Below are 15,735 nucleotides of genomic sequence, written 5' to 3' on the forward strand. Positions count from 1 at the left end.
ACAGCTCACCCACCCCTTCTCCTCGCCCAATCCCCACTAGAACACCCTCGCCATCGTTTGCCTCCGCCGCCGTCTCCCTGTCCGCCGTGGACCGCCCATCTCCGGCCATCTCTCCGTGAACCAAGGGTACCCAGTGCTCCGCCTCGGTCTCCTCTAGCGTTTCCCCCACCTATTCCTCGCCGCCGGCGAGCGTAGACGCCGGATTCGGCCGGTCATACCCCGCGCCCCTCTCTGACCACGGCCGAGGACTCTCTGTTAGAATTTGGAAAACTCCAGGGGGCTATCTGTTTAGTCAGTGACTCAGTTGAATAGTGCTTTAGGGACTACTTTGTGATTTCTAGCTGTAAACTTTGAAATTCACTAGTAATTCGTAGAAAATTCGTAAATTAGCAAATCCAGTTGTTCTGGAATCCTTGTGTAAATCTCTATGAAGTAGAATCAAAATATTATAGGTGTTTGTTGAAAGTTTTTGCTGTACAAATTAATTTGTGTCACTAGGTACATAAAGACTAGATGTTTTATCTTTTTCTTAGCTATTGTTTGAGGCCATGTCTTGCTGTGAAATTTTTATGGTGAGTTGATCATGAGACTCCAGTGTTGTTATAAAAATTTCGTGCTCAGTTCTCATGTGTAGATATTTCTTTCATTTAATTCTTGTTTAGTAGACTTTAATTATGATAAATAGTTTATGTAGATGATAAATCATAAAAATATTTCTGAGTGTTATTTTTGAATAGCTTAACCTTTCCATGAAATTTGAGCACCAGTTACTGAATTGAGCAGAAGCTAAAAATGAATCTTGTTAGTTTTATGTCTGTTTTGTTTATTTTCCCAGAATTAATTATCTTTAGGTAAAATCATTAAAAATTCACAGTAGCTAAATGATCTCTGTTTCGACCTCCTTTTAAATTTTAAGCTTATGTTTGGCTTTGGTCTAACCTGTATAATTCAAGCTTGTTCTAGGTGTTGTCTGAGTAAATGAATTGTTCTGTTTAAACGGCTGTATGTTTTGGTTTGAAATTTGCAGGGTTGATTGATTTCTGTACACTCTACTAAGAGTAATTTGTACTGAAATTGTTTCTGTTTGTGTACTGAGTTGTTTATTTGTTAGCAAACCATGTTTTGTTTGCTATAGGAAACAACCACCACTTGTTTATGAAGTTAGTAAACTTCTTTTGCGCCGTTGATCATGATGCCTTGTGTAGTTAGAATTATTAGTCAACTACTCTATAAATGATTGCCCATGTGATACGATTGTTTGCTATTTGTTAAGCTATAGCTTTTTAAATGAAATGTGTGTGATTGTGATTCCATCTCTTGCATCACATATAGATATGACTGCTTTAACGGACGGGACGTACGAGCTGATCCCGGAGTCTGACGGAGGTGATCCAGAAGTCCAGGTGAACACCGCTGAACTAACTGAAGCCCCGAACCAAAGTTCGGAAGAGCCCAAGGCTGTGTTAGCTAGCGACTACCAAGAAGGCAAGCCCCGGAGCATGTCCTATCTATTGTAGATTTATACAACTGCTTATATTTCTATATACTTGTGCATTTACGTTTACAGGAGTTGATTGAAACCTTAGTTGCATGATCCTAGGTACCTATGCTTGAACACTAGTTGGTTTAGGTCGCTAGTTGGCTAGGCTAATGGTTCGGTAGAAGTCGAGTGATTTCCTGTCACTCGCGAGAATTATAGGAATTGAATGTCCACTACATACTGCAAATATAAGGCTCACGGGCGGGGCTGTGGCACTGGTGATGCCCCGTCTGATTAGTGAAAATGGATAAGGTCGCAGTGTGTGGTAGTGGTGGTTAAGCGTTTGAACGTACTAACCACATGCCGAGAATATGGTAATCGGTAAGCTTAAGTACTGGATTGAACCGAGGCCGGAACATACTCCCCACCGTCTTGAACTCGTTCACATCTAGCTAATGGCGAGTACAGAGTCGTCGTACTGCTGTACTTGAGGGCGGTGGGCCTGTTCCGTGAAGCGGGAATTGAAGGGAACTGTTGCGTGGGTGACTCTGTTTCCATGCGTGTGTTTAGGTCTGCCTAGCCAGGTTAACAAATTCGATTCGAATCGTCTGCTTCCCACAGTTTGGGACTGCTTGATCCTTTTGCCACACAGAGTAATAAGGGCAACATTATTATGATTAATCTTGATGTTTGCTTAATGTTCTACCATGGTTGAGTAGAGTTAGATGCTTACATAGAATGGTTAATTAACTAGAATATTGAAAGCTAAAATATGACATTAAGGACCTACTCTTTATTGCTTTTCAGCAAAAGAAAACCAGAGCCTCTCAGAACCCTGCATAGTCTAGCTAAAGTGGGTTAAGTATACCCGTTGACGGTTAAGTATTGCTGAGTATTAGTATACTCAGCCTTGCTGTTGAAACCTTTTTCAGGTATGAGTTTCGAGAACTAGATAGCTAGCTTGACCTATCCCTGCTCTTTGCCTGCTGGCTGGTCTATTGAGTGGGATCCGTCTTCGGCCGGCAATGAACCTGACGAGTGATACCTTACTTGGGCTAGCTTGGTATGCTTTTGCAACATGTTGTAGCTGACGTGTTTTATCTTCCGCTGTTTAAACCCTAAACCTTGAACTTGGTTTGTATAACTACTTTTTAAAGTTTGTACTTGTAATAATGCTTTAGAACTGGTTTGTAATAACTTTTATGCCTGTGATGTAAAATTTGTGGTTGTAATACCTCTGGACTCGCCTTCGTGCGGGGTATGCTTGTTCGATCCGAGAACCGGTGGTTGTATCGGGACGTTACCCGACAGACCAAGAATTGTTCCGATTGAAGTGCGTTTGAGCCGGTATTGCCATATGATGATGGCCAGCGCACTTGAGCCGGGATAATTCAGGTGGTTCTGCCACAGCTGGTATCAGAGTTTGCAAGCATACACCGGAGGTGTTGGAACCTTAAAAATTGGTTTCCTTATAAAATTTGACCAACATGGTGTTTCTAAAAACTGTGTTGGATTCGTTAAGGGTTGTGTATAGAACGTAAAGCCCTAGGGGAAATTACGGGAGTTACTAGGTGGCTATTTTTTGTATGGTTTATGTATATCTGACTTCCAGCACTTTACATTTTTGTCAAACCATACTCACAAGCAACCCTTAATTTCTGTAACGACGCACCTACGTTCAGGTAAGAAGGTAAGGATCCTCCGTCATCTGAGGGAGTCTGACCTTCCCGTCGGTGATGCGAGCCGAACGCTGCCCTCAAGCAGTGGCTTACTTGAGGTGCTCCCAATATACCAACTATTAGTTGACTATATTGGAAGTAAAGTATACTCAGTCAGCTGAGGGAGTCTGACCTTCCCGTCGGTAATGCGAACCGAACGCTGCGCTCAAGCAGTGGCCTACTTGAGCTGCTGCCAATATATCGACCATCGATCGATTATATTGGGAGGGAACTTGTGAATACGCTATCTCAGTGGCGTATGTTAACGTTGGCCATACGGCAGAAATTGTATGGCTGCCACTTCTATAGTAAGCGGTACTGTATGGGAACGTTTTCATGAGTGCTGGCATGAAAGGTTATATATATATATATATATATATATATATATATATATATATATATATATATATATATGTTCTGTCAATTTTCTGCAGGTATACTAACCGCGATTCGATAAGATAAGAACGGTTAGACTTTATCGGTTAGCTATATAGAGAGAGCCGTATTTATGTATGCCACCGTGCTAACCACGTAAGCCCAACGATAGTTGGCAATTGTTTATCTTGTGAGGACGGTTAGGACGTGCATGCATATTTGGTTGATGTTTGAATTGCTTCCTAGCATTTGAAATTAGTACATGAGCTTTTTAAGGAATTTCTAGTATGAATCCTCATAGATAAGTGTTAGTGTGCTTAAACCATAAGTGGGTTAAATTTTGACTTTAGAAGCATGCTTGTTAAAATGCTTAGACTTTCTTGGATGAAAAAGATGGTTTTGAGTCATGCCTTCATCCTAAGCCCCATCTTGATGTCTAGTGATCTTTTCATTCCTTAGAATCTCAAATGATGAACCAGTACCACTTGGACTACCAGTTTGGAAGATCATGATCCTTCCTACTTGCCAAATCTCTCCATTTGTGCATTTCTAGGCTGTTTGATGAATACTAAAGATGTTGCAAATTTTGTGACATGGGTGCTCATCAAATTTTAGCCTATTGAATCTGTGAGACTATATTTTTAGTCCAATCACTACTATGATCTCTGTTGATTAGCAGCGTAGCACAAGAACCCTGTCTATTCGATCGCCTAAGATCTATCTAGAAATCTGCCTTTCTATTGTATCTAGGAAAAACAAAATTAACTGGCCTAGTATGTGACCTGATCTATAGTTGATCATGTGGAAAGTTTTGTTCGAAAACGTGTTCTCTAGCTGCTATTAAATTTTCCCTAGTTAATGAAAGAATTACGCATTGCAGATGGTGCAAGGGACACACAATGCTCCTGCAGGGTTGGGAAGTGCTTGTGATAGCGGACAGCCACTACTGTCCAACCTGGCTGAACTCGTGGCTGCCCAGACCGAACTACTCCAGCAACTTGCTCAGAAACAGCAAGAGATTTATCAACTCCTACAGCAGCAACACCAGCTAGGGGATGGGTATAATGTCCCCCAACCTCTGGTTGCGGAATATCAAGAGCTCAATGAAGAAATAAAGGCGACGAGGGATGTTTACTTAGACTCCCTAACGCCACATTCGTGACCTCTGATGAAACTTAAGGCTCGCCAAGCAAAGCGTCGGACTCTCAATCATGAACCAAGCGACATAGACTTGACTGGGTGGGAAATTACCTGCACGGATTTCATCCCACATGACAGAGGGCAAACTAGCAATACTATCAATGCCAATACAGTCTTACGAGCAAGAACTCGCTCGCATGTCCTGGAAACGATGAACCCTGGTAGATGCACTACACCCACGAAAGGTTTAGTAGGTGTGCCAGTCATTGCACCCTTAGTTATCAAAGCGCCCAGTGGTTCAGGCAATATAAAACGTTGCTTCAATTGTGGGAATCCTAACCACTTCGCTCGAGACTACTCCCAGCCTAGACAACCAAAACAGGGTCAAGATTCTATACAGAACAACAAAAAATAAGGGCAAGAGACAGGCTAGTTTACAAGGAAGGGTTGGAGGCACCCCACTTGCCGATCTTCTTGAAGGTGCACCGGATATGACGGGTATATTCTCTATTCTCAAACCGTCTAGCCCATACTTTGCATATCAAAGGGAAATCTCATTACCCTCCTTGCTCGTATAACTCTCCTTGAAAACTAAAAAGAGTGGCAATCAAGAATACTAGAATAACACGTAGGATCATTACTAGCATGGTTGTTGCATGGCCATTACTTAAACATGTGCATCATGGGGCTCAATTACAATTAACATCATATGCATCTGGGAAGGGTTTTGCGTTTATCACCTAACCCTCCGTCTTTCTTTCTAGCCATGCACATTATTTAGGTTGCTATATTTTTACTTTGTCGTGGTGTCTGTCACTGACCAATGGTGCCGCGACGGGACCTAGGGCCTCGTGTGTGCTGCAGCCATATGTTTGTGCCACTAGGAGCGCGCTGGTATCTTGGTACGTGTAAGCAATACCCCGACAATCCATTTTTCGTGACCTGAATATTGTGTTGACTTGGGGTTCTGATTCGGCCAACAAAAACCGTGAGTTTTTGGTATATCCTTCTGGGTCACTAACCTGCATTGCAACATGTGCACCATATGCCCATATGCACACCAAACACATAACCATGTGCATTATCATTATTCAACGGGCATCATGACAAATGCATCACGCCATATGCATCATTTATCGAGGCATGGGTCATACTATATCTAGTGAAGGTATATCAGTTGATCCAACCAAAGTGCAAGAAGTAATGGATTGGAGACCTCCTACTTCAGTTCATCAGATTCGTAGTTTTCTCGGTTTAGCTGGATACTATCGTCGATTCATTCCTGACTTCCTTAGAACCAATTCAGGTATCAAACCTTTTCCATTTCTTTTCTTCGTGAAATCTCGGGGCGACATTCCTTTTAGGGGGGGAGGCTATGACACCCTAGGTGTCTGCACAATAAAAACTACATTTGTTTGTTATGCTTCATGTGTGAATTGTTGGAGCAAGGGCTTAATTTAAATCTATAAGGGCCTTTGTGTAATTTTGAATTAATGTAGGGTCATTCTTAGAGTTTTATTTGAATTGAATGTGTAATTATTGCTTTTGTGGAGGGTTTACTTGCAAAATTCAGTGCATTTATTACATGGCAGCAAATTTTGCTTTTAAGTCTAAGTTTAAAGTGAATTTGCTTTGAAAAAGACAAAATTCCTTGGAATTCAAAATCTCTTTTATGTTTTCAAAATTAGCTCTTAAATCTTTGATCAAATAAATTTTTGCACAACATCAAAGTTGTATATCTTGAAAAGTTGAACAACTTTCATGTTGGGAACTTTTTCATTTGAGCCCTATTTTAAAAGTTATCTCTGCTTTACATTTTGGTCCCTGGAAATTTCAGAAATTTCAGTAAATGAATTGTTCTGTTTAAACGGCTGCATGTTTTGATTTGAAATTTGCAGGGTTGATTGATCTCTGTGCCTTCTGCTAAGAGTATTTTTTAATGAAATTGTTTCTGTTTGTGTACTGAGTTGTTTATTTGTTAGCAAACCATGTTTTGTTTGCTATAGGAAACAACCACCACTTGTTTATGAAGTTAGTAAACTTCTTTTGCGCCGTTGATCATGATGCCTTGTGTAGTTAGAATTGTTAGTTAACTACTCTATAAATGATTGCCCATGTGATACGATTGTTTGCTATTTGTTAAGCTATAGCTTTTTAAAAGAAATGTGTGTGATTGTGATTCCATCTCTTGCATCACATATAGATACGACTGCTTTAATGGACGGGACATACGAGCTGATCTCGGAGTCTGACGGAGGTGATCCAGAAGTCCAGGTGAACGCCGCTGAACTAACTGAAGCCCCGAACCAAAGTTCGGAAGAGCCCAAGGCTGTGTTAGCTAGCGACTACCAAGAAGGCAAGCCCCGGAGCATGTCCTATCTATTGTAGATTTATACAACTGCTTATATTTCTATATACTTGTGCATTTATATTTACAGGAGTTGATTGAAACCTTAGTTGCATGATCCTAGGTACCTATGCTTGAACACTAGTTGGTTTAGGTCGCTAGTTGGCTAGGCTAATGGTTCGGTAGAAGTCGAGTGATTTCCTGTCACTCGCGAGAATTATAGGAATTGAATGTCCACTACATACTACAAATATAAGGCTCACGGGCGGGGCTGTGGCACTGGTGATGCCCCGTCTGATTAGTGAAAATGGATAAGGTCGCAGTGTGTGGTAGTGGTGGTTAAGCGTTTGAACGTACTAACCACATGCCGAGAATATGGTAATCGGTAAGCTTAAGTACTGGATTGAACCTAGACCGGAACATACTCCCCACCGTCTTGAACTCGTTCACATCTAGCTAATGGCGAGTACAGAATCGTCGTACTGCTGTACTTGAGGGCGGTGGGCCTGTTCCGTGAAGCGGGAATTGAAGGGAACTGTTGCGTGGGTGACTCTGTTTCCATGCGTGTGTTTAGGTCTGCCTGGCCAGGTTAACAAATTCGATTCGAATCGTCTGCTTCCCACAGTTTGAGACTGCTTGATCCTTTTGCCACACAGAGTAATAAGAGCAACATTATTATGATTAATCTTGATGTTTGCTTAAAGTTCTACCATGGTTGAGTAGAGTTAGATGCATACATAGAATGGTTAATTAACTAGAATATTGAAAGCTAAAATATGACATTAAGGACCTACTCTTTATTGCTTTTCAGCAAAAGAAAACTAGAGCCTCTCAGAACCCTGCATAGTCTAGCTAAAGTGGGTTAAGTATACCCGTTGACGGTTAAGTATTGCTGAGTATTAGTATACTCAGCCTTGCTGTTGAAACCTTTTTCAGGTATGAGTTTCGAGAACCAGATAGCTAGCTTGACCTATCCCTGCTCTTTGCCTGCTGGCTGGTCTGTTGAGTGGGATCCGTCTTCGGCCGGCAATGAACCTGACGAGTGATACCTTACTTGGGCTAGCTTGGTATGCTTTTGCAACATGTTGTAGCTGACGTGTTTTATCTTCCGCTGTTTAAACCCTGAACCTTGAACTTGGTTTGTATAACTGCTTTTTAAAGTTTGTACTTGTAATAATGCTTTAGAACTGGTTTGTAATAACTTTTATGCCTGTGATGTAAAATTTGTGGTTGTAATACCTCTGGACTCGCCTTCGTTCAGGGTATGCTTGTTCGATCCGAGAACCGGTGGTTGTATCAGGACGTTACCCGACAGACCAAGAATTGTTCCGTTTGAAGTGCGTTTGAGCCGGTATTGCCTTATGATGATGGCCAGCGCACTTGAGCCGGGATAATTCAGGTGGTTCTGCCACAATCCTAAACACTTTTGCAGCCTCAACTGGATTATATGTGAATTACAGCAAATCCTCCATGATTCCTATTAATGTGTTTCCTGAGAAAACAGAGCATCTTGCACAAACCTTTGGTTGTACAGTTGGAACCATGCCTTTTACCTATCTGGGGTTGCCCATGGGCACAACTAAGCCAAGAATATAGGACATGTCCTCTCTAATGGTTAAAATAGAAAGGAGACTCAATGGATGTTCATCCCTTCTCTCTCTCTCGGGTAGGTTGCAATTGGTTAATTCAGTGATCACACCAATTGCAACGTACACAATGTGTACTATCAAGCTGCATAAAGGAGTAATTGACAACATAGACAGGGCAAGAAAACAATGTTTGTGGAGGGGAAATGATCTTGACAAAAAAAGGTGGGCATTTGGCTTCATGGTCCATGGTTCAACGACCAAAGGAGAAGGGAGGTCTTGGAGTGATAAATTTAAGGCTGCAGAATGATGCCTTGCTTCTAAAGCAACTGCACAAATTTTATTCTAGGCAAGATGTGCCTTGGGTCAGCTTAATTTGGAACACTTATTATCAGAATAAGGTTCCTCATGCCTCTAGAGAAGTGGGTTCCTTTTGGTGGAAGGATGTGTTAAGATTAAATTTTTTATATAGAGGAATTGCTAAGTGCTCTCTTGGAAATGGTTCTACTGTCCTTTTCTAGGAGGACTTGTGGAGTCCAGTGATACTGAGTCAAAGATTTCCTAGTTTATTCCAGCATGCTGCAAATAACTCCTCAGTTAAGGAAGTTATGCTTGCACCTAACTTAGCCTCAGTCTTTAATCTGCCACTCTCCCAAGAAGCCTATGATGAGTTAGTGGAAATGCAAGAAACTCTATCTACCATTCCCTATGATCCTAATACAAATGATCATTGGGCTTTCCTTTGGGGCAATGACAGATACTCCTCTCAGAAGTTGTATAAGCTGGCTTTTGCAACTATGGATGTTCCTCGAACTTTCTCCCTGATATGGAAATGCCAATGCACACCGCAGGTTAGAATCTTTGCATGGCTTATCTTGGTGGACAGATTAAACACTAGAGTTATGCTGAGAAGACGTAATTTTCACATTCAAGGAGGGTACAACTGTGTTTTCTGTCATCTTGGTGTTGATGAGGATGTGGATCATCTGCTCTTTGCTTGCCCTTTTGCTGAGAGATGCTGGAGGAAACTACATGTGCACTGAGATTTATCTTTGGACATCCATGCCAGAATTATGCAGGTTCGGCAAGCTTCATCTTACTCCTTTATGGAGATCTTCCTAATTGCGGCCTAGGAAATTTGGAAACTCCGTAATGCAATTATTTTTGATGCTGCAAGAGGCTCTATAAACCTTTGGATCATGAGATTCAAAGAACAGGTTCTCCTTCAATCAGTTAGATTTAGTCATGATAAGGAAGCACTAGTTAAAAGTTGGATTTCTTCTTTGTAGCTTCAGCTTTGTACATTCTTCCCCACCCCCTGTACTTCCTTTGTAAGTATTCCTGTTCTATCTTCTCTTAATTAATGAAAATGAAGCGTTGTGGAGAACTCCTCCACAGTTTTCCTTCAAAAAAAGGAAACACATGGGCACCACCTTTTCGAGGATAAGATCGAATCTCCCACCAAAGGGCACCTGGACAAGTGAATGTCTAGGTTCGGGCAACCCCTGTGGTTGGTCGACCCCAAGTGGCACTCCCTCGAGCGTGCCTTCCTCTGGATAGCTGACAGGTGGGCCCTGGGCTTATCCCTTGGGTGCATGTGCCTTGGAGCACCCATTTCCTTTGGCTTGTGGACCCTTTTGTAAGTGAAAAGCAGGTAACAATTTTCTGTGCTTTTCTTGTACAGTCACTTGTGTTTTCTTTTATATTTCACCTGTGGGTTCTTGCAGGTCACAATTCACCAAAACTCGTGGAATTGGTCTGCTATAAACCTTATAACTAAGTTTGGTGATTGGAATGTCATGAAAAGCTGCAGGAGTTGACAGTTGGGTTTAACACTTAAGGACCATCAACAACCCTCCATCTCCCTCTCTCTCTATTATACTTTGTTCCCTCCCTTGTCGTATAAAGGGGAAAGAATGGGCCCCTGCTAGGGGAGACGCTTAGGGAGACTCTTATCCACACATGCGCACTCTTCTCCACACATGCGCACAGACACACAAACATTCTCCTCTCTGGAAGAGGCACCGCAAGAGCTCTGTTCCGCTAGAGCCTTGTGGCTGCCTCGACCAGACAATAGACTAGGTTCCCACACTTGCTTTCACACCAGAGACTTGGGACGCTCGTCCCTCTCTTGACCATTTGTACACCCCTACTACAAACCAGTGCAAGATACACGAGCTGCCGCAAACTGGACATAGGGTATTACGCTTTCGAGCGGCCCGAACCAGTATAATCCTTGTGTCTTCTCACAAATCATCCTCCCCAAAACACTCAATCCACGAGAATCACTAGCTAGTGGTAGAAAAAACACCGAGAGTTGGCGCGCCAGGTACTTTGCGTGTTTCGATCATTTTGTCACCAGGTCGCTCGTGCGCTTCATCGTCGACTTGCAGGGCGGTCTAGAGCGCATCTGGTCTCCTGACTGGCCCACTGACGTCGCCTGGTCCAACCCCATCGTCGACTTGCAGGGCAGTCTAGAGCGCATCTGGTCTCCTGACTGGCCCACTGATGTCGCCTGCTCCAACCCCATTGTCGAGTCCCTGCTTGGATTGCGCCTGGACGCACCGATGGCCGTCGCCCCTGTGCGTGCTCGGTATTCCACCATCGACTGCTGGAGCGCGGAGCAGCAACTTGGCGTGTTCCTAGACGACCGACCGACCAAGGACAACCTGTGTCGTGTCATTTTCTCTTTTGCCAATGTTATGGCGCAACTCTCTGGAGGGGAGCTCATCTCTCCGGAGATGCTCACCGGGCACGCCCTAAGGTGCTCCCCTTTGGCTTCCACAACACCGCGCAGGACGCGCAGTGCCTCGCTACGCTGCAAAGGACCCCCAAGCCGATGAACACCAAGTTCATAGGCATGGCAGACTACATGTCCAAATCCATCCACGACCTCCTCGCCGGGGCATCGGAGAGTCTCTCGGACTCCGGCTCTAGCAAGGCAATCCACCACCCGTAGCGCGAGTGCCTCATGGCGAACTTGCCCGATGAGCACGTCAACGACAAGCTGTGAGACTGATAGAGGGAGATCGACGAGGCCCTGCACCAGCAGGAGTGGGAGCGCACCGAGGTCGAGCACGAGCTCGACAACTGGGGGAGCGGCACACATGCGTGCCCTTGCACCCGGGAAGCGGATCAACGCACCACCACAGGATGCTTCATGATCTTTGGAGGCCAGGCGGCTTGTGAGTCCAAGCGCAAGCAAAAGCTCACGCACCGCAAGATCTACGCCGCCGAGCCAGCTACACTCTCATTCCTTTGGTGGTCGGACTCGGCCATCACCTATGACCGCTCCGACAATCCGGAGCAGGTCCCTTGTCGGTGTTTAGCCGCCAAGCCTGCTCAGGGATACCCTAAGCAGTAGGATTGTAGGTAGGGAATCGCTGAGTGTTGGAACCAATGGTGCAAGGAACACAAAGCTTTAGACAGGTTCGGGCCGCAAGATGTGTAATACCCTACATCCTGTGTGTTGTTTGTATCGCCTTAGATGATGTATGTTTAGAGGGGGTTCCTGCCTGCCCTTATATAGTCTGGGCGACAGAGTTATATGGAAATTCTAGCCGAATACTAATCAAGGAGTCCTTCCCAATGTCTATCGGGTAATTATCTTCTATTTGACTAGTCCTACTTCTGTACAAGTAGTTACAATAGGATAAGGTTCATGCCATGCGCTATCTTTTATTCTAGAATATTCCACTCCTATGAGCAGTCCCGCTGCCCCGAGTCTGACATTCCTCGACCAGGAAAGCGTTCGCTCGTGGTCGATCCAATCTTCAGCATGAAGCGCCTTACCAAAGTACTGATGGATGGGGGCAGCGGCGTCAACAGCATGTACTTCAAGACCTTGGACGCCATGGACATCAGCCGCTCACACATCTGACCAAGTGGAGCTCCCTTCCACGGCATCGTGCTGGGGAAACAGGCGGTACCGATCGGGTAGATCGACTTGCATGTCACCTTCGGACCGCTCCAATTTTAGGATGGAGACACTGACCTTCGAGGTGGTGGATTTCTATGGAGCGTACCACACAATTTTGGGGCAGCTGTTGAAACCGTTTTTTAGCACGTGCCAATCTTTTGGGCAGATGACTAATGAGGATGGGCCGATGCTGGAGTAAAGAGAGAAGCTGAAGAAAATTGGGCCTTTGCGCCAGAGGAAGTTGTCGCAGCCGATGGAGCTAAGAAAAGAGCTGGCGGCCAAAGTCAGCAAGTTATCTTTTAGAATTTGTATCATTCGGTTAGGCAAGTATGGTTCGTGTTTCGCAAGTGTAATCTCATTGTATCGGCAATGAGATCATGGTTAGGCTATAAATAGCAAACCTCTGGTATTTGTAAACTTTGATCAACCTCATCCAAACAAAACCTTTACATTCAACACATCTACTTTTCTGCAGGCGAATTCGCCATAGTTGCAGTAGCTTTTCCCTCTTTATGAGTTCTTCTCAGTAGGCATGTTCATCGTTTGCTGGTAAGTTCCATAGGTTGATGGTGCATCGCTTCTTCCTCTGTTTGTAGTGTTCATTATCGCGTAAGTTAGACCCGTCTAGTGGGGTTTAACTTATTTACCAGCTATCGAGCACTCTAGATCCATCCGGCGGGGTCTGGTTTGTTCACCAATTTACCAACAAAAGTTATCAATCTTTTAGGTTAATTGATCCATTAATCTAACTTGTTGCTTTTATCACCAAGTTATCGGTAATTTTTTATATCTTGCTAGGTTAATCTGTTTAATTTGGTTTGCTTTAAGTTCTTACCACAAGTTATCGGCATCTGCTTAGATCTTCCTAGATGAATCCGTTTAATCTAGCTTGCTCTTAGTTTTTATCACAATTTATCCAGTCTAGATCTATCTTGATCGGCTACCTCCCGTGATCTGATCATGCAGGCCGATTTTTGACTTGGATCTAGGTGTTGCTCACAAACTGTGCTGCTTTAAGCGTAGCTTGCATCCCCTCGATCAACTGTACGATAGCCGATTGCTGTCATTATCTGTATCGACTGGCTAGCCAATAGCCTTTTGCATCTAATGTCTACTCTCCTTGTCAATAGCAGGTCAAATTAAATGACACGCCTAGCGCACCACACACACATCTGTTGGGTTCGGTATGTTAGAGCGAAGCAGATCTCCCCAGCCCTAGCATACGTGGAGCATGAGAATTCCCCATCTGGTGGGGGAATTTTCGTGTCAACACGCTTCTTGACACGCCTGGTAGGACATGTCATCAACATCCATGGCAGCAACATGGATGCTAATAAATCAGGTGACATATCTAAGATCAGCAACAACAACATCATCAACGTCACCGAGGAACATCTTAACGATATTCAGAAGCAGCAGTTGGCTCAAGCCGTCGATGGCTTTAAGGCCTCCTGCCTTCAATCATTCAGCTTCATGGGGTGAGAAGGGAACGTCATCCAGAAAGGTGCTCTTCCTTCACCGTGTCACATTACCATCACTACAGACCCCATGAAGTTCTAGGAGTTGTTTGACTAGGCTATGCATCACGCCATGATCAATCAATCTAAGGTCATGACGAACTCCGTCTAGAACACCATCTATCAGATAATAAGTGGCCAATCGACCCCTGTATACACAGGGCCCGCGTACTCTCAAGCAGAGTCATTGGCCACAGCAGTTAGGAAAGCAGCGGCATCTCCAGCAGCAGGCATCGGCTTTCAGACAATGGCAGGTGGTGCTGCATAGGCTACCACGGGATTCGCTTCTATCTCGCCTACATTCTTCTAGCCACCAGCATTTTGATCCATGGGGACTCCGGCACAGACGACGCCAACCTGCACCACCTGTTCACAGTCAGTGGCTGCACCGGTCCAGAGAAACCTCTTCAGCACTCCACCTGGCTATGTTCCTCTGACACCTCTTGGGATGCCTCCTGAGATGGTGGTTTCTTCTGGATCGAGTCCTTCCAATTCTAGAGGGCACCATTCGTCGCGCAGCAATCACCCTAGATCACCAGGCCGATGGTCACATTTCAGCAACCATCGTCGCCAGAGGTTTCGCATCAGGGGACACCCCGATGCCAGCATCGGCTACCTAACCGATGGCACTGTACCAACATAATCCAGCTACCTATGCTCAGTTCACCAATTACATGGTGTGCATGATGGGTTTCCAGCCACAGGTGGTGACCAACCTGTTGGAAATATGCCCTAGAGGCAATCAAAATTCCTTGTATTCATGGTTAATAAAGTGTACCTTGAATATTCATGGATGACAACTTGTATTGATTAATGCTTATGTGAAGTATTTGTGAAACTCTATACTTGTATGAATATTCTAAAATATTCCTAGTCGGAGTTCATGTGAGGACACACATGAATATTAGACTAGCACATGTATTAGTTGATTGACTACGTTTCACAAGTCATGGACATGGGGATGTCAAACTAATAATGTGGGCTCATGTGAGACATGAGACTGAACTGACCCAACACGAGATGATGACTTCTCATTACACAATATGTACGCTGTGTCCTAAGACCTGAGATCGTCATATGTACTCAAGATGTGAACCGACTTACTTAGGAGCCATCAAACGCTGCACCGTAACAGGGTAGTCATAAAGGTGGCTTTCGGGTCTGTCAAGAAGCATGCCGTGAGACATAGTCGGTCAAGATGGGATTTGCCCCTCTCTACAAGAGAGAGATATCTCTGGGCCCCTCGAGTGATTTGGATCAGGAAATGCATGGCCATGCTAGGGTTAAGAGTTAACCAAGTATTCCGAATCACAGGATCGAGAAAGAATGGTCGGCTTCAAGCAGGACCAAATATCGTGAGGCAAAGGGAACAACATGTATAAGATTGTGACGGCTCGACAGATATGATTCGCGCGTGCTTAGGAGTTGACACGTCTTGCTAGAGACCGCTATCAACTATTGGCCAGTAGGAGTACTGGGCTATGTCTATTCACGCGTGAGCCCATAGGGTCACACACTTAAGGGCCAGAAGCCTAATGAGGATGAGATCCAAATTAGACTGGGCTTAGATGCACTAATGGGCTTCAGTTGTCAGATTAGGGGATGCCTAAGGTGGGGCCCATGGAAGCCCACCTAAGGGGCGCCCAAAGGAGC

The sequence above is a fragment of the Panicum virgatum genome, chromosome 6N (assembly GCF_016808335.1).
Source record: "Panicum virgatum strain AP13 chromosome 6N, P.virgatum_v5, whole genome shotgun sequence".
NCBI lineage: Eukaryota > Viridiplantae > Streptophyta > Magnoliopsida > Poales > Poaceae > Panicum > Panicum virgatum.